General features: G+C 36.8%; 1 long non-coding RNA gene and 1 pseudogene across 3 annotated transcripts in view; both read right to left on the bottom strand.

The window, feature by feature from the left end:
• The window catches only part of LOC140527323 (uncharacterized), a 357,549-nt gene that overhangs the window by 173,203 nt on the left and 159,533 nt on the right, over nt 1-24,813 (bottom strand). For all 3 annotated transcript variants that reach the window (XR_011974763.1, XR_011974762.1, XR_011974764.1), the window contains exon 4: nt 17,131-17,273. This is a non-coding gene — a long non-coding RNA (uncharacterized lncRNA). The remainder of the gene's footprint in view (nt 1-17,130; nt 17,274-24,813) is intronic.
• On the bottom strand, nt 547-3,386 carry LOC140523895 (heterogeneous nuclear ribonucleoprotein D-like pseudogene; annotated as a pseudogene).

Raw genomic sequence — 24,813 nt, 5'->3', positions numbered from 1 at the left:
TAAGAGATCTGTGACCTAATAGAAACAATATCAGCTATTCACAACATAGCTGTTGTGAATTAGCATTTCACATCACAAAGATCTCAAGAATGCTTGTGAGGGACACTGTTCAGTTGCATGGTAGGATCTATGGTTATTTGAAACATGGCCATGAATCCTTAGCATAGACCAAGGGTAGGGAACCTGTAGCCTCAAGGCCACATGTGACCCTCTAGGTACTCAGGTGTGGTCCTTTGACTGAATCCAAACTTCATAGACCAAATCCCCTTAATAAAAGGATTTGTTCTGTAAAACTTGGACTCAGTCAAAAGGCTGTACCCAAGAACCTAGAAGGCCATATATGGGCTTGAGACCACAGGTTCCCCACCCCTGGCGTAGATATCATCAAGAGAATTAAGAAACTAAGGCAAAGTCTGCTGCTTGCTATTTATAAAGGGCCACTGTTTCTCCCCACTGTCCTTGACTCTCTAGAAAATAAACTGTTCCTCAAATATTGCTTACTCAAAATTACATTTTTTCAAAGCTATTTAGTACCTGACTCAGAAAAACAATCACAAGTAATTTATTTTTGAGAATCATTTAACATGAAATTATGCAAATAAAATTTGTATAAACACAAATCTACATTTGTCATAACACAGATGGCAAAGGACAAAGTAAAAACAAAAAAAAACTAAATCAGCAGTTACATATAATTAGACATAGTTGTGTCATGTGCATTAAAAGTCTTTTACAAAATAGTCATCTCAGATCACTAGAAGACCACTCTCCATTTAATGCCAACATCCTGCAAAATATGTTGCTGTAGCATCTGCACATGTTTTCTCCATGTCCTCCTTTAATGTGAAGGTAATTGTTTTGATGATTACCACCCCCTCTAGATGCTTTGCTATTCCTGCTTTGTTGACCATTGTATTCTGCCTATCCTGGTCCACATCCATAGCTCTCATAATTATACGCAGTATAACCATACCCACCATAGCCACTATAGTTTTGATCACCACTGTAGGCTTCATCATAATCTCCACAACCTTGATCATAATAGATATTAATTCCTTGGTTCCAGTTTTGACCCTGACCTCAGGCACAATCCCTACTTTCATTTATTTGCCAGCTGAAGTTCCACTCTTTTCCATTGTTGCTGTTGTTGCCTATATGCCTCTTTTAGACTGGGCAACTTTGATGTCACACTTCTCAAAACCAGTCTGATGATCTATTTTCTAATAATTTCTTTACTGCTTCTTTATCTGTGTACGTGATAAAACAGAATCCTTTTCTTTCATTTGTTTTCGTGTGTATAGGAAGTTCAATATTCTCAATCCCTCCAAATGCTCCAAAATATTTATTCTTCCAGTATATCTAGGCTCAATCCACTAACAAATACTTTTTTTGGGGAGAGGGGCTCTTTTCCTTTAAAGCGTTATCCCTTTTTGGATCTATCAACTGGCTATCCAGCTCATGTTCTTTAAGTTCCAAGAACTTATTAACACTGGCAACATCTCTGAAAAGTACAAATCTGAAGTCACTCAATCTTCATGTCACAGGGTCTGTTTTAATTTACAACCTCTACAAAATGAGACAGGTATCCAATGAGATCTTTCTTGCTTGAATCCCAACTTAATCCTCCAATAAACATTGTACCACCATGGTTCTTGCATGCGGTGATTCTGAAGACTTCTGAGAACTCCATGTTGCTGTAACTCATTTTAGTTCTCTGTGGCTGTGGGGTTGTTGGTTGGGGCAAGTGGCAAGGAGAGGAACTTGTAGAGGTGGAGGTGATGTATTGTATGGAGTCAGATTTAAAATAATAGAGGAAGATTACCAATAGGATTAAATATGAATTCTTTTGTTTGACATTTGAAACTCTTCACACCTTAAAGCATTCCTACTTTTCCATTATTCACACCCTTCTTCCATGAATTTTATGATCCAAACACATTGGTTTTCTTGCAGTTCCAGGAACATAACACTCCATCTCCAATCTCTTTTTCTTAGCATTGACTCTCCTTCATTGGTGGGATTCTCTGCCCCCTCACTTCTGCTTTTTACTTTCCCTGATTTCTGTCAAGACTCAGCACAGTTCACCTACTTCAGGAAACCTGTCCCACTTCTCCTAATTCATACTGCCTTCCACTTCTTCTATCTTCTCTGAATCTATTTTGCATTTTCCCATTTACTTACATAGTGTCTTTCCCCCCTCCTCATTCCACATCCCACCATTAGAATGCAAGCTCCTTGAGGACAAGGACTGCTTTCCTCTTCTTTTTATTCCCAGCCCTTAACAGGATGCCTAACATTTCACAAGTGCTTCTTGAGTGCCTGGCTGTCTGACTATGTAGAAAAAAGAAACAAAATATGCCAAACTTTATTGATGAATACTTTCACTAAGAAGAGAGAGATGCCAGACATCAAATATCATCCCCCAAAATAAAATTTATTATATTCTAACAGTTAATAAATGTTCAGTTATTAATGGAGAAGTCACTTCTATATAAGTGACCTATATGTGATCAGACCTTTAGCTTGTTATAGCATAGATTAAAATCAATGCCAAATAAAAAGAACAAAAATAAAAAGACAAATGCAATTGAAGTTACACCAATTTGACCTATTTAAAAAACGAATCCTCTCAACCCCACCTAACATTTCAAAATAGAAAAGGGTAAAAGAATCTAGATGGATAAGTTAGTTTAACTTATCTAAATTAATAGCCACAACAAGAAAACCAAATGAACATTGAAATTACCTCATCCAGTGAGTTAATTTGTAAATTATGGAATTTGATAAATAAAAGAATTAAGGAATATGGTGAAAGAGTATGACAAATATTATCTTATACAACGGGGAAGGGGAGGGAAAGTGGAGAGCAAAAGCAAGCTTAGAGAAAGCTTGGTAAGAAGTTAAATAAATGAGAATACCATAAGATGGTCTAAGAATGGGTATCACCAAGGCAACATCCACAGCACCAACAGTGACTATGAATATGCCAGCATAGTTCTGAATCACAAAGTATAACAGAATCTCCATACTGAAAGCATAAGAAAAACATTCATTCAGACACCAGAAAGCCAAATCTATCATAGCAACCAAGAAATCTATGCAATAACAATGCAGAGGGCAACACTATTTCCAAGTCTTCCCTCTGTTAGGCTTCCCACAGACCAGCTCCCTTAAACAAATCACCAACAGTCTCTCCCATTCACACTAGTTGCTGCCTTTCTCAGCTCTGACTGCTCTCTAATCAACTTTCAGCTATGCTCCACCCCTTCCTGCTCCATCCCTTCCTGTTCCACCCGTTCAGCAAGTTCCTCCCACCACAGATTCATGTGATTCAGGCTTCCATGTGACCCAGGCAGGTCACACGGGCCTATTAATGAATGGGAAAGATCTTCCCATTAAAATTACCATTACATTCTTTAAATTACCATTACAGAATGGAACTTAAAGAACCAAAAAAAAAAAAAAAAGGATACATCTACCAATATTTCTATAACAATTTTTCCCCCATAAAGACATTGATCACATTTGGAGTAAAATATCACAATCCACACTGTTCTTCTTGAAGAAGTAGAACTAGCACTAAAGAAAGCAATGATGAAAACAGCAGATAGATTTTGATCAAATATGCAGAGGAAGTCTGTGTTGAAGGCCATTTGATTTTAAGGGCATAGAGACAGCTACGTGACTCAGTGTATAAAGCACTGGGTTTGGAATCAGAAGGACGTGAGTTCAAATCCATCCTCAGATACTTAATAACTGTATAACCCTGAGCATGTCACTTAACCTCTGTCTGCCTCAGTTTTCCTCAATTAAAATTTGAGATAATTTTACAATTATAAAAGTACTTAACACAGTGCCTAGCACATAGTAGTTCCTTAATAAATCCTTTTTTCCTTTACTTCTGATATGATTTTCCATATATCTGAAAAAAAAGAAACTTGTGGACTTGATGTAGCAAGAATGAAGAATAACTGATGGACAGCCCATATGATTTTGTGGTATCCACACATTAGCAAGAGATATAAATGCTGCCCTGTATAAATTATGAAAAGGCACAAATAAAAGTTCAAAAGATGGGAAGGTTTGTGATTTGCCACATTGGAAGGAGTATACTTATGATTAAAATTGTAGTTCCAGAAAAAATATAAAGGTAATCCCATATGATTATTCATTACCCACATCTAAGCTGCTAAGCAGTACTATTGAAGATAAATAAAATAAGCACTTTAGAGACTGTCATGTCAACATTACATTATTCCTATTTTTAGAGCTTTCTTTAGAGAGATTTCTTTAGTGGAAATATTTTTAAGGGAAAAAACCGCTTTCAAGTACCCTACTTTGTCTTACATATATATATATATATATATCTGTGTGTGTATGTAAGCATGTACATATATACATACATACATATACACAGGTATATGTGTGTATATATATATATATATACACAATTAGTGATACTTCACTTTGTGATTCTAGGAATTAGAACATTCTGCACAGCTGGTACAAGAGAGTTGGGGATTTGGAACTTGGAACTTAGATGACAGTAATGACAGCTAAGAAGCAGTTGGAAGTGTATGCCTCTTAAGGTCCAAGTTGCACCTGAGAAAAATGTATTGGTAATCGAGATGACACAAGTCCTGGCTTCAGAGTCCTCTGTGTCATTGGGTACTTAGCTCTGAAAGAAATAAGAGCTCTTCCAGCCTAAGCCAAAGAGAGTTAATTGGTCAAGGTCTCCTTTCCCAGGGACAATTTAGAGAGTAGCCTACCAAGGAGTGGCTGAGTAGTATCTGGCTCTTACACGATGTGGTGAAGTTTATGACAACCTAGTATGATCCTGAAATGTATACGTTTCATTAAACCTTGTGAATAATATCTGTGATCCTCTCTAACTCATAATAAATGAGCCAGCCACTCTTCTCCGAACTTGACATTCTTCTGCCATCTCTGTACTTTCTTTCCTACATTCCTAACTTTTCCATGCCTAACATGCACTCTCTCCTTTTCCTCATCATTTAGAAGCTTCATCTTCTTTCAAGGTTTAGTTCCGACTCCACTTCTAAGAATTTCTCCCTGTTGTCCAAACTATTAGTGCCTTTTTCCCCACTCAAACTCCGTTTTTTATTCTTCTCCTGGGTAGAATGTAAGTAAACTTTTTTCATTTTATTCTTTGTATCATCAGCACCTAGTACAGTGCCTTGTACCTCATAAGGGCTGAATAAATGTCTGATTGAATTAAATAATAGTTTGTGGAAATTAACATAGTTCAAGTTCATAAAGAGTTTTAAGATGCACAGAGTTCTTTCCTCACAACATCCCAGTGAGGTCTGTAATATAAAAATCATTAGACTTCTTTTACAGATGAAGAAATTGAGGCTGAAAGAAGAAACATATCCAAATTCACTCAGCTGGCAGGCTTTGGACACAGGACTTAGATATATGCTTTATGACTCTCTCACCATTGTTCTTTTCACAATGCCATACATCCTTCACAAAATGCTGCCTCAAAGAAAGTCTTGCAGATCTTCTTCCTGCTTCAATGGCATTTCAGTTTTCTTTTAATTCTCACCTCAATTTACCCAGGTATTCCTTCCTCCTCCTGTCCCCCTACTAGCTTTGCCCTCCTCTTGAAATCCCATCTTATTCAAGAGACTCTTCGTGGTCCCCTCATTTGGTCCTCAATCAAGTCCTCTCTGAAATTATTACTCATATACTCCCTATATATCTTATATATACCCATTGATTTTATATGTTGCCTCTCCCTTTAGAATAATAACTCTTAAATGACAAGGAAGTGTCCCCTCCCTCTCTTGTCCCCAGCAATTAAAAAGGTTTCTGGGCCATATTAAATGCTTAAAAAATGCTTTTTGTTTGATCGATCAATCAGTTATATCCACTAGCCTGATTCTCTTTTGTTCATTCCCCTTTTAACCTGATCTTGTAGCTTTTTCCTGCTTACCAATGTTTATTGTCCTTTTAAGATTCCTCTTTTAAAGTTATCTTGTAAATTTTAGTGGACAGTATTCTTAAGAAAATTGAATCAATTTTTATATGTGTATTTTATTTAAAAAACATAGCATTTTATATTTGACAATTAACCTACGTAAACTCTCTTATGTAGTATGACTGCTAATTATGAGAAAACCACTGAATATAGTGGATTAGATACTACAATTAGGAAACAGAAAGATCTGAGTTCAAATTCTGAGTTCAAACACTTACTGCTTATGGGACAAAGTCAGAACTCTCTGTGCCTGAGTGTTCTCATCTGTAAAATAAACTGGTCATACTTGAATGTCCCAAAGGTAGCTTCTAGCTCTAAATCTATGATTGTGTGAAAATAATAATAACAATAAAAAATAGTGTTTTAAGATCTGCAAAATGTTTTATAAGTGTTATATAATTTTGTCCCCTCAGTGACCCTAGGTGGAGGGAGCGAGGGTCAATATTATCATTATTCTCATTTTACAGATGAGGAAACTTGAGGTAGAAAGTGATTAAGTGATTTGTCTAGGCTCATACAGTTAGTAAGTGTCTGAGGCTGAAATTTAAAAGGAACTTCAGAAGTCAAAAGACCTGTGTTCAAATCCTGCCTCTGGGATTTACCTTTTTTCTTTTTTTTTTTTTTTTTTGTTTGAGACAATTGGGGTTAAGTGACTTGTACAGGGTCATACACCTACCTGTAAGTGTCGGAGGCTGAATTTGAACTCAGGTACTCCTGACTCTTGGGCTTTGCTTTATCCACTACACCACCAGCTACCTTTTATTTTAACTTAGGAAAGAGCATTTTTGGTGGAATGATGAAGTCAGAAGCCAGATTGTAAGAGGTTAAGAAGGGAATGAAAGGGAAGTGGAGCACCTACTTGTATCTCTATGTAAATGACTCCTGGATCTCTCTACTCCTCACTCACTACCTAGTTTCATTCTCACTTTATCAACTTATGCACCAAGAACTTTGTACAATTTACTTCACTTTTCTGAGTCTTTGTTCCCTCATCTGCCAAATGAGATAACTATGCTTGTTTCCTACCTCATAGTATTGTTAAAACAAAAGTGTTTTTTAAATCTTAAAATTCTATATAAATATGTATTATTATTGTGTCAAATCAGATACCACCTAGGCAAAATTGTATTACCCAAAATTTGTCCATAGTCAGAAAAAACTCACACTAAGTCTTATAGTCTACTGTCAACCCTGTCCCAGGTACATATATAAATAAAATTATAGTATTGTAGGCGTGAGCAGTTGTCATGGTTTGGAGATTAAAAATCCAGAATTGTATTTCTGGCTTTACCACTGACCAACTCTATACAAGTCAATTAACCTCCCTGAAACAATCCTTGCTACCTTTCCATTTAAAGGTAGAGTTCTGAAGATTTATATGAACATAAATTAGTGGGATATTATGTATTAAGTGGGCTGAGATCCTAGACTGAAAGGAGAGAAAAATAAAACCATTGCAGGCACCCAAGGGATGTGCTGGTAGTTAGTGTTCCCTGAAGATTCTGTAGATGCTGCCCATTTTTATGGTATTGTGCAGTATTCCCAAGATGCCATTTAGAGAAACACTCTAAAAGGCACATCTTATTACTTGATTAACGCAGCTCATTATAAAACAGCTTATTTACTGAACACACAGCCAATGCCAGACTGTGGCATGAATACCAGTTTTGCTTCAAAAGAACCAGCAGTGATTTTCACTTATGGCTGAGCACCTCTACTGATGTAAATTTCATGGAAAGCAACGCATGTGTTTACAACAACCCTTGTGCTGAAAAGCTGCACCAGACTTCCTCATCAGTCCTTCATCTAGGTTAGGTTTTGCTCTCCTAAGTTACACTTTCTCTTAACATGTCCATTCAAGGTTACCGAATGCAAAAGTAATGTGTCCACATTCTATTTTCTCTCATATAGTGAATAAATGGTGGGGAGAGGGGGAGGAGATGTTCATTTTAAAATATGAAACTTTAATTAAGGGCACTCATAAAAGGTTTGGCAAAAGAACATTTTGCAGAATGTTATTCAATGTTGCCACCTTCAGGTCAAATTTCATAACAGCAGCTAAAGCTTAAGGACCAAAGGTAATTTCAGAAAGGAATAATCTTTCCACAATTAGACATTCAAGATACATTATTGGTTTAATGCCTGTTACTATTACAGAATTCTTTAAAAGATTTTTAAGGATAAAACTTGAAGAAAAGACTTTCAGTTTCTCAAGTAGGTGACTGGCATTTTACTGAGGACAAAATAAGCTAGGAAGCATATATTTCATTTCTGCCTTTCCATGCTCAACTACAATGTCATTAAGAAATAAAAGCAGACCAGATAGTAGTGTCAGATATCTTCCATCTCCCATCTCCCATTTACTCTTTCCTATTGAATTAAAAGAGAAGAGTCAAAAACACTTTATTCCATGACAGTCTTACTTCTAACTGTTTGAATGCTTACTATAAAAAGCAATAGAGTAACTGGTAACCAGGATGGAGAAATAGATTTGCTTTTTGTTTTGGACAATTTTTGTTTTTGTTGTTATGCTTTTTTTTCCTTCCTCTGGTTGTGATTTCAGACAGCATCTGTTCTATTGGCCAACTCTAGGGAAACCTAGGGGAAAGCAGATGTCATTTTTTGAGCTGATCTCCTGGCTCTGGACAATACAACAGGGTTACTGTTATTGGGTTATTGATTGGCAGGCACTGTGATGTCTTTCCCCAAAGTTCCATCTTCTGCAAGAAAAACACTCTCCTGAAGTACAGTATTGTGTCAGTGTTCCTTTATGTCACGAAGAAAGGGAAAAAACTGCACATTTGTTCTGGTAAGAAAGAATAGTGGATTTCTTCAGTCCCCCTGGAAGGGGTGGGGATGGGGAATACTGAAAGAGTTATTGAACCCTATCTTCACAGAGGAGCACTGGAGTAGGTTCTGGTTAGTTATTGTTCATGGCAGTTTAAGGAGAAACTAGGAAGTGACACCAGGGGCTTTTGTAGATAGTTTAAGGAAACAGCCTCATTACTTTCTAATCACCCCTTCAACTATCTGGGGGAATCTTATTTCTATTCTAAAGTTAAGTGAGTTCTCAGTCTAACATATATGGGATTTAAAAAGTAATTCTCAAGACTTTGATCAACAAGAGAGGGAGCTTTCAACCAAAATAACTAGTTTTACTATATTACTGACATTTTTTAAATAGAGAAATAATATGTAACTGTGACTAGAGAAGGAATGTTGGTGACAAATGAGAACTAGAATGACTCAAAGTAAAAGCCCATATTCTCAGATCCAGGCTTTACCAAAAGGGAAGGACCACAAGATGATGAGATCTAATTTCCATACGTGTATACACACACACACATGTACATATAAATATATGCATGTATGAAGAGGTGTATGTATGTATGTGTGCATTGATACATATGTGTATGTACACATATGCATATACATGTATGTGTGCATATACATATACATATATGTTAAGAAAAACAGTAAAGTACCCTAAACTTAACGCTTTACCCCTGGGGATAAAAGATCATGTGGGTGTGCTAATTAGAGTGTGAAGTTGCTTTTTTTTTTAATGGCTTACTCTCCAAGATATTTTTTTCTTCCAATACCATAATTAATACCCTAACCACAAATTTCCCACACAAAATCTCATGGGGACTACAGGAGGTGATATCACTATGGAGAGTACCTTCCCCCCAGTAGTATTCTAATGAGTTGATATTCTCACACTGGAGAGTGGTGATTAACTTTGGCCCTGTTTTTTTCTCCCCATTCTTCCAAGAAGGGTTGCAAATGACATCCACATCTCAAAACAGTGGGGATTGTAAGACAAACAGTGAAATATTCTATCACAAGACAGCTTTATATTTCAGCAAGCCTTTTGCAAAGGCACAATCTTCCCTAGTCTTTTAGGTACTTGAGAGACCTGAATAATTGTTCCCTTAATATAAACTCATGGGAGTTTTGCAGGCTTTCAAAATTAATATTTCTAAATATACCCAGAATTGAAAATGAGCATAGCAAAGCAGAGCTGGCCTTAGAAAATTTGAGTTCAAGTATGGATCTGGTACATGCTGACTGTGTGCCCCTAGGCAAATCACTTACCCTCTCAGTGTTCTTAGCAACTCTAAGATTATAAATTGCAAAGAAGGTAAACTACTTCTGAAGGAGTTTCCTCATATAAGACTTCTGTATAATAATGAAATTATAGATCCAATTTCTAGCCCTATCCCCCAAATTCAAATTTCTATGAATACCTATTCCTAAAATCTGATGAAGAGGCAGCATAGCATCTAGTGAATAGAGGATCAAAATTTCAGTCAGAAAGAGCTGGTTTCAGGTTTTTCCTCTAACACATATTGTTTTGTGACCTGGAACACTGAAGCTCTCAGTGCTCCAGTACAACTGGATTTGTATAACCACATATCCACTTTACTAAAGAGAGTTTCCATAGTAGATTTTAATGAAGTGGTTGAAGTCACAAATCTGACCAAACAAAAACTAGTGCATGGGTGACATGAGAGACAGCATAAAAGTGTAGGAGGGGGAGGATCCTATAAGTGAATTAAGGAAAGTCAATGGTGAACTTAGCCCGCAATGATAATTGCTTCAATCAATCGATCAAGAAACATGGATTAAGAATGTGTCAAGTACTGTGCTAAGCATTGATTCATTGTGTAGTGATGTTTCAGCACAGGCCTCCATGTTCTCTGTTCTATTTTCAGCCTTCAGTTTGAAGAATCCCTCAAACACCAGGATAAATTTATTTTAAATGAGACAGCTTCCAAGAACTAGTTGAGAAAAGAAGCTAGTCTTAGAGAGCACAGCCAAGTAAAGGGCTTTGTGAAGTTTTCTCAAAAGAAGGGAATGTGTGATGAATGGTAGAGGAGAACAAGACAGATGTCACTTATAGTCTTGCTCTACGCAGAAACTAAGGTGCTCTTCAGATATCTACAGAGAATTGTATGGTAGCAGAGCTGAAAAGGACTCCAGATTTATTTAGTTCAATATTTACCTATTCTAGATACCTGTGCACATTGACCATTAATCATTGGAAACATTTTATCAAGTCATAAAACTTTAATTACCAAAGGTCATGACTTCTTAAAATAGGTACATTTAAAACCCTTACCCTTTCTTCTTGCATGCCTGCCACCCTCAGCCGCTGTTCCCTCTTTTCATTCAGATTTCCTCTCTACCCTCTGATCCATGAACATTAGGATTACAAATCTAGATTAGAAGGGACTTCAGAGGTCATAAAGTCCAGCTTTATTTTACAGAAGAGGAAACTGAGTCCCAGGGAAGCTAACCTCTTCCTTTGACAGATGAGGATACTAAGGTCCAGGGAAGTCAAGTAACTTGTTCATGGTTACACAGACAGAAAGATTCAGAGTCGGGATTTGAACTCAGGTCCTCTAGTTCTAGATGTAATTCTCTGGCACACTCTCCTATGTACAGCTTCTAAGCTGAGGCTATAGAGTCGTATCTGAGGCTACATATAAATTCTACATTTCAATAAAATAGTTCACTAATCCGGTATAGTCAATATTTTTGAATGGATGTTCTCTCTATTAGAACTAAGAGAGGTTAGGAAAGGTTTCTGGTAGAAGATGAAGTAAAATTTATCTTTGTCTTTGTGTGCATATAACAGCATACAGGAAACTTAATAAAAGTTTCTTTATTATTTGATCTGAAGTGCAATCTGGACTGGATAGCATTGATTGAGTTGAACAAACCCCTACCCAAAGCAAGCATCCAAACTAGAAAAAAATGTTGTAGTGAAATTATCAGAGTGCTGCTCTTGGAGGCTGACTTCTGTTCAGATTCTCCCTGGTGCTTACTGCCTGTGTGACTTTGGCTAAGGCTCTCTAGTCCTTAATTTTTTACCTCAGACAAGTCTCTCTAGTTGTCTTCATTATTTCCTTTTTATCGTCTATATGGTTTGTTTGTATATATCTGTTTGCTCCTTGTCTCCTCCCCCCCTTAGATTGTGAGTTCCTTGAGGGCAGGAACTGTCTTTTGTCTCTTTTGTATCCACAGCATTTAGCACAGTACCTCGTACATAGTAGGTAACTTAAAAATGTTTGTTGACTGATTGGCTGACTCTGACCTCAAGGAGCTCACATTCTCTTGGGTGAGACAATAAGTATTCATATTGTCACAAACAGCCTATAATGTTCTTTACACTTCTAGTATACATAGAATACGTACAAAATCAATAAAAGGTCATAGAAGGGAGGAGGTGAGGCATTAACAGCTGGAGAACAGAAAAGGTCTCATGCAGATGGGGCTGTTGGAGGTAAGCTTGGAGAAAACTAGAGGTTCTAAGAGTCAAGTTGGAGGAGGCAAGTGTATTCCAAATATGGGGGACAGCCTATGGAAAGATATGGACATGAGAAATAAAATGTCATGCATGAGGTACAGCCAGAATTATTTGACCATACTATAGATATCATGAATGAGAGTAATTTATAAATTCTGAGCTGGCATGTTGGAGCCATGATGTAATGCCAAATAGAAGAATTTATATTTAAAACTAGAGGCAATCAGGAGCCAGGATTATTGAGCAGAAGTGATATGATAAGACCTTTGATTTAAGAATATCACTTTGACTGCTGTATGGGAGATGAGTTGGAGAGGCAAGAGATGAGACAGGGAAACTAGTTTAAGTCTATTGTTATGATCCTCCAGGAAAGAGATAAGGGTCAAAATTAGGGGGATAGCCCTGCAAGGGCATAGAATGAGATAGAGGAGACATCATTTCCCACTCTCTTTTCCTCCCCAGTATTTAACAAGTCCTTACCAAAGCCAACCCTTCTACATGTACATTTTAATCTCTTCCCCTCGAATCTTCTTCAAAAGATTACATCTACAATCATCCCCTTTCTCCCTATTGCTTTTATTTCCCTCAAACATGCTCTTTTCCACAATTCTTTAGAAAAAAAAACTGCACTCAACCATTCCTTCAAGCAATAAATATCCTATACCTTCCCTTCCTTTCTCAGTCATACTACTGGGAAAAGGTATTTACCTTTGTGGCCTCCCCTTCTTTTACTTTCAGTTAATCCTCAAACCCTTAAAAGCTGACTTCTGACTTCATGTTCAACTGAAACCTTTTTCTCTCTAAAATTGTTAAATTTGGTGGTCTTTTCTGAGTTTTAATCCCTTTTGGTCTCTCTGCTGGATATTGGATACTCCCTCCTCTCTCTGGTTTTGTGACATTGTTCTCCTGTTTCATCTCCTCCCTGTCTGAATGCTCTTTATTAGTTTTCTTTGTGGACACATCATCCATGTCACACCAGGGGTGTAACCCAAGGTTCTTTCCTAGATTTTCTTTCGTTTTGTCTCTAGAAACTCCCTGGCAACTTCATCAACTTCCATGGATTTAGTTAACTATCATCTCTATGAAGATGATGATATCTATCTATCGATCTATCTGTCTATCTATCTATCTATCATCTATCTATCTATATCGACATATAGATCTATATACATATATTCTATATATAGAAACATATATTCACATATCCATCAATTTATGTGTACATGTATGTTATATGTGTACATGTACATATACAGATGTACGCGTGTGTTTATTTATTGATTTTTTGTTTGTTTGTTTGTTTATTTATTTATTAATACACTCACACATTCATGGTATCTCACCTAAACTTGAGTATTACAGCACTAACTACATGCTGGAAATTTCAAATTGGATATCCCCAGAGGTATCTAAGGTTCAACTGACTATCTTGTCCCTTAAACCTTCCTTTCTTCCAAATTTTCCTCTCTTTGTGGAAGGTATTGCCATCCTTCCAGCTACCCAAGTTTGTAAACTCAGTATCATTCTCAGATTACATCATCATAACCTCCCTTCCTCTCACCCCATATAACCAATTAGTTGAAAAATCTCACTGTTAACACCTCTACGTCTCTTACATCTGACTCTACTCAGTTACCACTTTAGTACAGGCCTTTATAAGTTCTTGCCTAGGTTATTGCAAGAGCCTCTCAATCGCTTCAACTCTCTCAATTTCATTCCATCTTCACACTGCTATCAAAATAATTTCTATAAACTGAGGCCTGGCCATGTGACTCCTCTACTTAGTCAATTCCATGAGCTTCCTTGTGCCACTAAGAAAAAGTAGAAATTCCTCTCTTTGTCTTTTAAAGAGCTACCTTGTACCAACCTATCTTTCCAGCCACATTGGAAACCCAATCACCTACCTCATCCCACAATCCGACCCAACTGGCTTTCTTTCTGTTGTTCACACAAAGTACTCCATCTCCTATCTCTCTTCCTTTTTACATACCTATGATGTACTTCCCCTTCACATCTATTCTTAGTAAAGTCCTTGTCTTTTAATATGCAGCTCAAGCACCGTCTTCTGCATGAATATATGCACCCTCCAAATGCTGGTGCCTTCTGATCTCTTCAAATTCTAGTGTCTTCTCTCCCAGACTACCTATTTATTATTTAACTACTTTGTATATAAAACATGGGCCTAGTATCAGGAAGACCTAAGTTGACATCCAACCTCATATACTTGCTAGCTTTGTGATCCTAGGTAGCCATCCAATCTGTCTGATTTAATTTTCTCCTCTGTAAAATGGGAATGATAGCACCTACAACCTAGGATTATTGTAGGGAGGTTACTTTGTCTCTGGAATTCCCATTCTATAGCTCTACTGTCCTGATTATCGATGCCCTCAATTATACACTACATCAAGAACTGGCTCCTAGTAAGTCTATGTCAATCTTCTCTCCTTCGACTTGATTCACTATCCTTATAAATTTCCAAACAAATATCAGTCCTTGGGCACCACTCCCCTATGTGTAATTGTCCTGGATTCTTCGAGAAGTAGGACAGTTCTTGAGGATAGCAGGGACTGTCCTCTTTTGTTTCTGTCTTTAGACTTTGTCCTGTCACTGGACTTTGATGACTCAGGAAGAGAGAATGAGGCTGAGGACTTTGGGCAGTTCTGCCTGACTTAAACCCAATTTACATACAAGTCAAGACATCACTCATGATGTCATTTGTTCTCTTTGAAAAATAAGGACAAATAACACCTACATGTCCTTAGAACTTGGCATGGTGCTTGACATATGATCATTGCTTAGTAAGTGCTTTTTCACTCACTCATTCATTGTGGGTGTTGGGTCCAAGTGTCTAAATGGACAAACCTATGACATAACCCCCACTCCACTAAAAGGGAAAAGTAATCCAACATACACTCATCTCAGACAGCCAATAAGTATTTATTAAGTGCTAATCATGTGCCAGGCACTGTACTACGCAGTGAGAATCAAAGAAAATGGAAAAAGACTGTTCTTGTCCTTGAGGAGCTCACAATCTAATGGGGGAGTGTAACAGCAAGAATCCTGGCATACACAAGAGGGCCTGCTGCAAGTTCTTAGATCTGCTTTTCTACAACAAAAACAACTTTTGAGGGGTAAACAATATACTTTAATCGAGCACATATATCATTACTTAGTTCAGGGTAAAAAGTCAGCATCTTGAACTTCAGAGAAAATACAAACAGAAACTGCAAGGAGATACTACAAACAGAAAGACCAACAGACAGGGCTTCCAACTGTCTGAACACAGACTATATATATATATATATTTACCAGAGAGTAGCACCAACTTCTGGGTTTTCAAAGCTGTGGGTCTCCTTACCTGCTACTCAGTCTCATCTGGCACATGAACCTTCTTCCAAAAAATAACCCCCAAAGCAAAGCCTCATTTCAGAGTATACATATTATTTTCAGGGTTGGAGGGCATGACCTTCATTTCCCAGTGCCTCATCAGAAATTAACAAGAGGTATCTGAGGCCTGTTAATGGGCGGGGAGGATCTTTAATTCTTCCCCCACCTACCATTAACCTTACATTAAATTTACAGGGAGACAACATGAAAACAAATATTTAGAAACAAGGTATATTCAGGATAAATAGGAAATGACCAATATGTATATCCCAGGGTAAATTTTTGGAGGATGCAATATAGCAGGCTACATCTCAGATGTATAACAAATATAGAGAATAAGAAATGTCCCAGGTATACCTCACATGCTTCCAGATGAAAAGACACTCCTCCAGGTCTAAGGAGCATCTAATTTCTCTGAAAGCTAATTCAAAAGAATTTCAACGGGTCAAAATTATGAGCCCAAACAAATGAGATAAATGGTAAAAAGAATGAAAGTAAATTCCACAACCTAGGCTCAAAAAATCAATAGCACCAATAAAGGAAGAAAGGTATCTGGTTACAAAGCATTTTGTATGAACCAGACCACAAAGATAACAATATAACTACAAGAAAAAAAGCTAATATAATCTTTGGTTGCTTTAAAAGTATTGTGTTCAGATAAAAGAACTTAACAGTTTACTGTGCTCTATGTTAATCCAACTATATCTACTTGATCACCTTTCAACAGCAATATAGACAAATTGGAGTACATCCATACTAGAATGGTGAGACATTTGTAATTGATTTATATGAGTATCAGTTGAAAGGTTATGACATGGTTGGTTTGGAGAAGAAAATAATTTAAGGAAGGGAATTTGACTTCTGTCTTTGAATATTTAAAGAGTTTCAATACCTGTATGATACCAGAGGGGCAGCTTGGTGGCACAGTGGATAAAATGCCAGACTTAGTGTCAGGAAAACTCGTTTCCCCAACCTCAGACAATTACAATCTGTGTGACCCTGGGTAAGTCATCTGTAAAGTGAAGAAGGAAATTGCAAACCACTCTAGTATCTTTGCCAAGAAAACCCCAAATGGGGTCACAAAGGGTCAGACATGACTGAAAACAATTCAACAACAACGATACCAAGGGCAGAACTAGAACCAGAGGGTACATTGTATAGAGACAGATTTTAAGTATCATGAACATTCTAATAAAACTATTTTTTAAATGGAATGAGCTATTTTACAAAGTAATGAGTTCCCCATTACTAGAGAAGTAGTATTATTTAGTGAAAGCAGCAATTGTCTTGGAGTTAAAAGCCAATAGCTTGAATTTCAGCTCTAAGATTTACTATTCCTGTGCCCATAAAGATCGCATTTAATCTCTCTGAGCCACAGTTTCTTCACCTATGGAATCCCAGCAATTATACTTGTTCTACTTACCTCATAGGTATCTAGGTGGTGTGGTAGCTAGAGTTCTGGGTCTGGGCTCAGGAAGATTCTTCTTTGTGAGTTCAAATTCAGACACTTACTAGCTGTGTGAAACTAGGCAAGTCACTTAACCCTGTTTGCCTCAGTTTTCTCATCTGTAAAAATGAGCGGGAGAAGGAAACGGCAAATCACTCCAATATCCATGCCAAGAAAACCTCAAATAGCATCATGAAAAGTCAAGCACAACTGAAAAATAATGCAACAACTTACCTCACAGTCCCAGTGAGGGGAAAATGCTTTACAAATCTCAAAATGCTGAAGAAACGATCATTATTTCTATTTAATTTACTTCATCAAGAAATTATTGTTAAGGACCCACTATGCACCAGTCACTATTCTGGGTACTGGTGATACAAAAATGCAGTAGTGCCCATCCTCAAGGTGTTTGCAGGGAAAACCTCATTTACAAAGATAAGTTAATAGAAGGTATTTGCCTAGTAAATACAAAATAGTTTCAGGAGGGTAGGAGGGTGTATTATCATTTGGATGATCAGGAAAGGCTTTATGTAGGACTTCATACTTAAATTAAATATTGAAGGAAACTAGAAATTCTAAGAAACAGAGGTATAGGAGGGGATATTCTTGGGAATGATTAAGGGAACAGTATAAACATTACTAAAAAGTGTTAAAGGGGCGATTCTGAAATAGTGTCCAATTCCATTCTCACTCTTCAAGGCCCCCCAATTTGTCACTCTTTATGCTTTATATATTTAAGCAAATATTTTACACTAACTTGAAAACTTGGAAATTGAGTCCTTCTTTTTGACTCACAGTAATCACAGGAATGACTCATCTGGCATTGCTTCAGTTGTACAAAACTGATGCATGCCTATTTTTAATCCATCAGCCCAAAGAGTTACCACGATCTTACTGTACCAATGACCTGACTTTTTTCATATCCTCTGACACAGACCATCAGAAGCCTGAAGAAATGTTGTTTATTACTGTGGGCTGGTTTTTCAATTCTTTTAGAATTTTTAACCTAATTATTACTTGTCTTCTTTCAAATCTCACTTTGTTTTTCCCCCATAGATCCAGGATCATAAAATTCATTTGAATTTTCATGTTTGATGTATTCCCTTTTCTATGAGGGGTTGATCTGGAGCATATTTCTTCATAAATCAACTGTTTATTTTTAAAATTATAATATAAACACCACATTTATGAAGTTTTAAGTGTACTAAAAGTGATAAAATAAAATTTCTAATGGGCTCTCTTGAAGTTACAATGTGTTGTGCTCCAGTTAATTTTTTTCTTACTAGAACTTTGACCTTATTGGTGTAGGACACTCCCAGGAAGGAATTTTCTCCACTAATAAAGATGAATAGTACATCTCTTATACTATCTTAGATAGTAACCTGATGGACTGATAAAACTATGATTTAGACCCTGATCTCTTTCCCCAAATCAGCTTTCTATCCATTATGCTACACTACCTTTCATTTCCTCTAATAATACCTTTAATTAATTTAATCCCACTTGTTTGGAGGCCAGAAGAATTAATGTTGACTATGATATGGAGGAAAGAATACTAACTCTCTTGCTTACTATGTATTTGGCCTATGACAAATCACTTACCCTTTTAAGTATTGAGCTTGCTCTCTAAAACAAAAAAAAAAAAATGGAGGTGTTGGTTTAGTTGACCTCTAAAGTCCATTCCATATCTGAATCCTAAGAGATATATCCATAAAACCCCTGACTCAATGGACATAGACCAATCAAGTTGAGACATCATGTTTTAGGAAACTAATTCATATCTGGAAACCTATCCAAAGTGAAAAGAGAGAATTAAAATCAGGCTCAGAAATTCAAAAAGTGTGACCAGGAAATCAAATAGGGAGGAAGCAATGACTAAAGAAATTGGGGTTCCAAGTCTGTATTTCTAAAATAGAGAACCCAGAGACTGGAGACAAGAAATCTGGCCCAAAGAATTTACTCTTATCGGGATTCCAGGACAGAGACTTATTTGTATGCCTAGAATATGAAAAACCATGTCAATTCTTTTGTTGTTGTTGTTCTAATAATTAGAGCTATACAAGTAAAATAGGTTGCCTCAGGAAATTATAGGGTCCCCTCACTGAAGATCTGCAAACACAGCCTAGATTTGTCAGATATGTCTCAAAGAGAATTTTTGTTTGAGCATGGGTTAAAATAAATGACCTGTAAGCTCCCTTACCACTCTGAGATTTTGTGACTATATTATTCTATATACTAGATTTAGAATCAGGAGAACTAGGGTCAAGTCACATCTTTGACACTTACTACCTGTATGACTCTGGGCATACAAAGTCTCTGAGCTACTCTTCTTTGACATCTGCAAAATGAAAAGGTTCAGACTCTGAAAGATTATGATCTCTGACAGTGCTACTGGTAGAAATCTGGAAAGAAGAGGCTAAAAAGAAGAGGACGAACAAAAGTAGATGTCAAGTTATTAGGAGAAGCGAGGTGATATATGGGACAGAATTTTGGAGCAAGAAGAGGCTAGAAAGAGGAGGAAGATCAAAAGTAGACGTCAAGTTATTAAGAGAGGCAGGGTGATAGATGGTACAGATCATTGGAACTAGAGTCAGAGGAATTAAATTAGCATCCTATCTCTATTACATAATATTGATGTCACCTTGAGTAAATTCCCTAAAGACTTTAGGGTTCAATCTCTTCATCATTTCATAGAATCATAGGTTTTGAGATAGAAAGAAATAGAAGTCATCTATTCCTCTCTCTCATTCTGCAGATGAGAAAACTGAGACCAAGAGAAGATGAGTGACTATTCCCAGGCCACACAGATATTACAAGGCAGAGTTTTCAGTCCAACTCCAACTCTAGCATTGTTTCAATGGAGCCACACTGCCTCTCTGTTATGTGGAGTCACAATAGATGATCTCAAGGATCCCTTCTAACATTAAGCCCAAAGCGAATTATTCTTTCTGGGGGAAGAGGGCAGAATATAAAGTACAAACACTGGAATTCTCCATGAATCATCCTCTCCTCATTATCTCAGACTGGCCTCTTAGGTAGAAAATACCTGTACAAACACATTCTCTGAGGAAAAAAAAAGTCCTAGAAAACCCTATCACTGATTATTATTTGGTAATCTTAAGAGCCCTAGGCTTTTTCTTCAGATAAAATCTCCAGAGAGTTCATGTGGTCGTAAGAGCATATTTGAGACCCACTTCAAACAATAACCAGACCCAAGAGTAGCTTAAGGTATCTGCTTAGTGTAATGATCACAGAGAACTCAGAGTGCTTCTATGACAATATCCTGTGATTGGTAGCAATCAGGGAGCATAGCACTGCCTTGGGGGGAGAAAAGATAATTGTCTACAGAATCAAACACCAAACAGAAAGCTGGAACTTTCAAGTCCCTTTCCCATTTTCTCACTGACTCATAGGACTGTTCAGGAAAAGTATTTAAGGTTAGTCAAAATTATTTTTTTAAAAGTAAAGATTTTTTTTATTGCTAATTCTTCAACCTGAGAAGTCTTATTTTGCTAGGATGATAAAAAAAAGATTGGAGAGTTCACAGGATTCTAATTTGACAGCTAGATTTAGATACGTTAATCCAACATTCTCATTTTTAAGCCCACAAAATCAGATCCTAGATTCCATCCCAGGTCCTCTGAGTTCTAACCCCATACCATTCCCATCCACACAAAGTCTAAAGAAAAGGGAAACTGAAGGCCAATAAAAGGACAAATTACTGTCTAACTATATAGCTTATGTAAAGTAGGAGAATTATGCAGATAGTTTATGAAAGACAACAATGCTCAGCAAATAGATGGTGAATCTTGGAGTTCGGAATACCTGTATTTCTATTCATGTCTTCTCTCTGACTCATGCTAGCTTGGTGACCATGAGCAAGTCATTTAGTCTTCTGATGCCCTAGGTAACTTTTTAAGACTTAAGTTTTAGATATGTTATTGATATCTGTATCAGTTCTGGGGAGTTTTCTGACAGGAGCATCCCACCCTGATAAAATCATAGGTCCTAAATCCCTCATCATCCCCCCCCCAAAAATAAAATCTGAAGTGGAAATAATTTAGATCTCAAAATATCAGAAAAAGATGAAGATTCTTAAAATAAGCAATTATGTGGTATGAATAAATTCATCCAGTAACTACACATCTCTCTGATTTACCTATGTAGACTCTCCATCATCACGCGGGAACAAAAATGTGCTTTTGTAATAGAAGTAGTTAAAAGATGTTTAGCAAGAATGTAGGTCTTACCAATTATAGGTGAGGGTGGTATGTTTTCAAAAGTTGGGTAATTGTTCCTTTGTATACTCTATTTCACATTGGCTGTCTAAACATTTTCTGTCTCTCTCGCTTTTCATCTCTCTCTCTCTGTCTCTGTTTCTGTGTGTATGTGTCTCTGTCTCTGCCTCTCTCTGTAGCTTTGTCTCTGTCCTTCTATGTCTTTGTCTATCTCTCTTTGTTTCTCTTTCTGTCTCTGCCTCTCTTTTTCTCCATCTCAGACTAGAAATGATCCACCTTACATGAATAAATTTATCAGAAGTAAAAGGAAAAAACCATTATGCAAACACAAATCATTTTCATTCAGTGTAACTCTTCTGCCCCAGGGTTTCTTTGGCTTTATATATCCTGCTGTTGGCAACCTTTGACTACATTACTCACACTACCAATAACTGCAATAACTTTAGTTTCCTCACTCTTTCAGAGCATTTAACAACTAATAGATTCTTGCTGGGCCATTAGACAGCTAACTGGTTGTTGACGGCTGGTACTAATAAATTTTATATGACTTTTAATTTATTGAAGATCACTAATCTAGACCTCAGATATGTGATTAGTTTGATAATTCATTAACCTTTGGAAGTTATTCCAGAGTTCAACAAAAGGGCTAAATCTAACTGTAAATATAGTTTCTGTTGTTACTTTTCTAACTTGGATGTTTTATTTTCACAGAATTATAGGATTTCAGAGTTGGATTAGATCTTCATAGCCTCTAATCAAACCCATACCTGCAAAAGAATGCTTTCTACAATATTCCTATCTAATGATAATCTAGTTCCCACTGAAAGAACTCCAGGGAAGGAGAACCCAATACCTTCCAAGAAAGGTTCTGTGTAATTAAGAGGAAGTCTTTACTTAACTGGAACATATATTTGCCATTTATGCAATTTCCACTCATTGTTACTGATTCTACACTCTGTGACCAAAAGGAACAAATCTAAACCTCCTTTCAAATGTTACTATTGTTTAGTCATTTTCAGTCGTGTCCAACTCTTCATGACCCCATTTGGGGTTTTCTTGGAGAAGATACTGGAGTGGTTTGCCATTTCCTCCTCTAGCTCATTTTACAGATGAGGAAACTGAGGCAAACAGGGTTAAGTGACTTAACAAGTATCACACAGCTAAGTCCCTGAGGCAGGATTTGAACTCACAAAGAGGAGGCTTCCTCACTTCAGACCTGGCATTCTATCCACTGTACCACCTAGCTGTCCCTTACTTTCAAATGGCAGCCTTTCAAATATTTGGAGAAAGCATGTCCTCCACTCTACCCCTACCCTGTCAAGTCTTCTCTCTTCAAAGCTACAAAGCTAAAAATCCTTATTTCCTTCAAAAAATCTTCATATAGCATGAATTCAAAGTCCTTGGGTGCCCTCCTCTGACAATTTCCAATTTATGTGTCCTTACAGAAAGGTAATCCTCAGAACTGAACTCCATGATCCAATTATGGAATGAATGGACTGTAGCTCTATGGGTCTATAGGCCTGTCACACCCCTTATACATGGAGACTGTGGTTTTTATAATACCCCATGCCTCCCCCACACCAAGATCCTACATGTAAGCTTTCTTAGCTGCTATATCATATTTGTGGCTCACATTAACATTACCTGAAGTAAAACCCCACTATCTTTTTTTTTTTTGACAAATTGCTATTGAACAATATACCTCTGTGATCTTGTACTTTTAAAGGTGCTTTCTTTAACTCTATGCATAGCAGTTTACATGTATCTGTATTAAATTTCACCTTGCTGAATATCTTTACCATATTCAGCCCATCACAAAATTCTGGGCTTGCTGCTTATCCTTTGTATTATGATTTAGTTTCAGGCTGTGGAGCATGGGGTTGAAAATGAACTCCAACTGCCTTTCAATATTCCCTGATAAGAGGCAAAATAAGGTTTGCCTAGAATTTTTTTTTCCTGCTCTGGCAAAATCCACAGTAGCATGGATGTGGCATATACCCCGCGGAGGTAAAAGACATAAACAAAGACTGGACACATAACAAAAATGTTTATAACAGCATTTTTGTGGAAGATAAGAATTGTAAACAAAATGGATTCTCATTATTTGAGGAATGAAAGGAAGGTAATGGAATATTACTATGCAGTGAGTAATAACAAACATGAGGAATTCTGAGAAACATGGAAAGGATTGAATGAACCGATACAGAGGAGAATAAACATAACCATAAGCACAAAACATAAGACTATAATCACATAAATGAAAAGAAAACTAAAAGAGTAATTGAAAAACTGATTTCAGTCTGGAGAACAAATAATGAAACCCATCTCCCTCCTTTTGTGAGAGAGGCAAGAGATTGCTGAGATTGTGTTGTACACATTGTCAGATAAGGTCATTGTAGCAAAGTTCTGTTTCTTTCTTAACTATTTTTCTTTGCTAAAGGGATAATAGATTTAGTGGCTAAAGGAACCTTAAAAACCTTCAAGTCAGTCTCTTCCTTTTGATGAGGAACTGAAACTCCTACAGGATAGGTCATTTGTCCAAGGTCATGGAACTAGTAAGAGACTGAGACAAGATTTGAACCCAAACCTTCATGGTAGTCCATCAATCTGTCCACTACTCCATTCTGGAGGGATGTAATGAGATTATTTTTTTAAGGCATAAATTCTTTTCTTTTAAATTTTGTATAAGGAGTTATTTCTGCCTTTGGCAAAATCAGGGACAGAAATGTAGAAATGCATTTTTAAGAGAAATTTAACAAATATACCACATTTATTGTGAGGATCAAATGAGAGCTGTCCTTGACTCCTGCTTAGAATGTCCTTCTTTATCACCTCTGTTTTTCCTCCTTTTCTACTTCTTGTTTCCATGGGAGAAGGTGATAGAGAAGGAGTAGAAGACAAGTCAAAGAATTGAGAAAAATGAAGAGAAGGAAATAATTTTAGGTGACCTGGGAGGAGACTGGGGGGATGAGACTTATGAAGCAGATCAGAGGATGAATTTGGAGAGGAAAGTTTTGGCAAAATTTGGGAGAAATTGAAGAATATTTGAAGAACCATCACCAGGTCCAAATTCTCTTTCCAATTCTATTTCTGGTTTGTTGGAGAAGAAAGCTTAAGGACAATTAGGAGAATATAAAAAGATTAAGGAGGATTTTAGAGTATAACCTGAAAAAAATTAAACTCAAGAAGAAAAAGGTTAGACACGACAAAACAAAGTAAATTAGAAAAATCAAGTGGAACAAGTGGAGGTTTAAGTAAATTGATAAAGTCGACGAGAGATAAGGGAATTTGGTTTTAAAATGTTTCAGCTTTTAAACTAAGAAACAAGGTTGAAAATTGAAGCCATTATAGATAGTAGAAGAAGTTGGGTAGTGACTCACTTTAAGTGTGTAATCTTTCTATTTCTTCTACACTCTTGTGA

Source organism: Notamacropus eugenii, chromosome 2 (genome assembly GCF_028372415.1).
Source record: "Notamacropus eugenii isolate mMacEug1 chromosome 2, mMacEug1.pri_v2, whole genome shotgun sequence".
Lineage (NCBI taxonomy): Eukaryota > Metazoa > Chordata > Mammalia > Diprotodontia > Macropodidae > Notamacropus > Notamacropus eugenii.
This window is presented reverse-complemented; position numbering and strand designations above follow the sequence as displayed.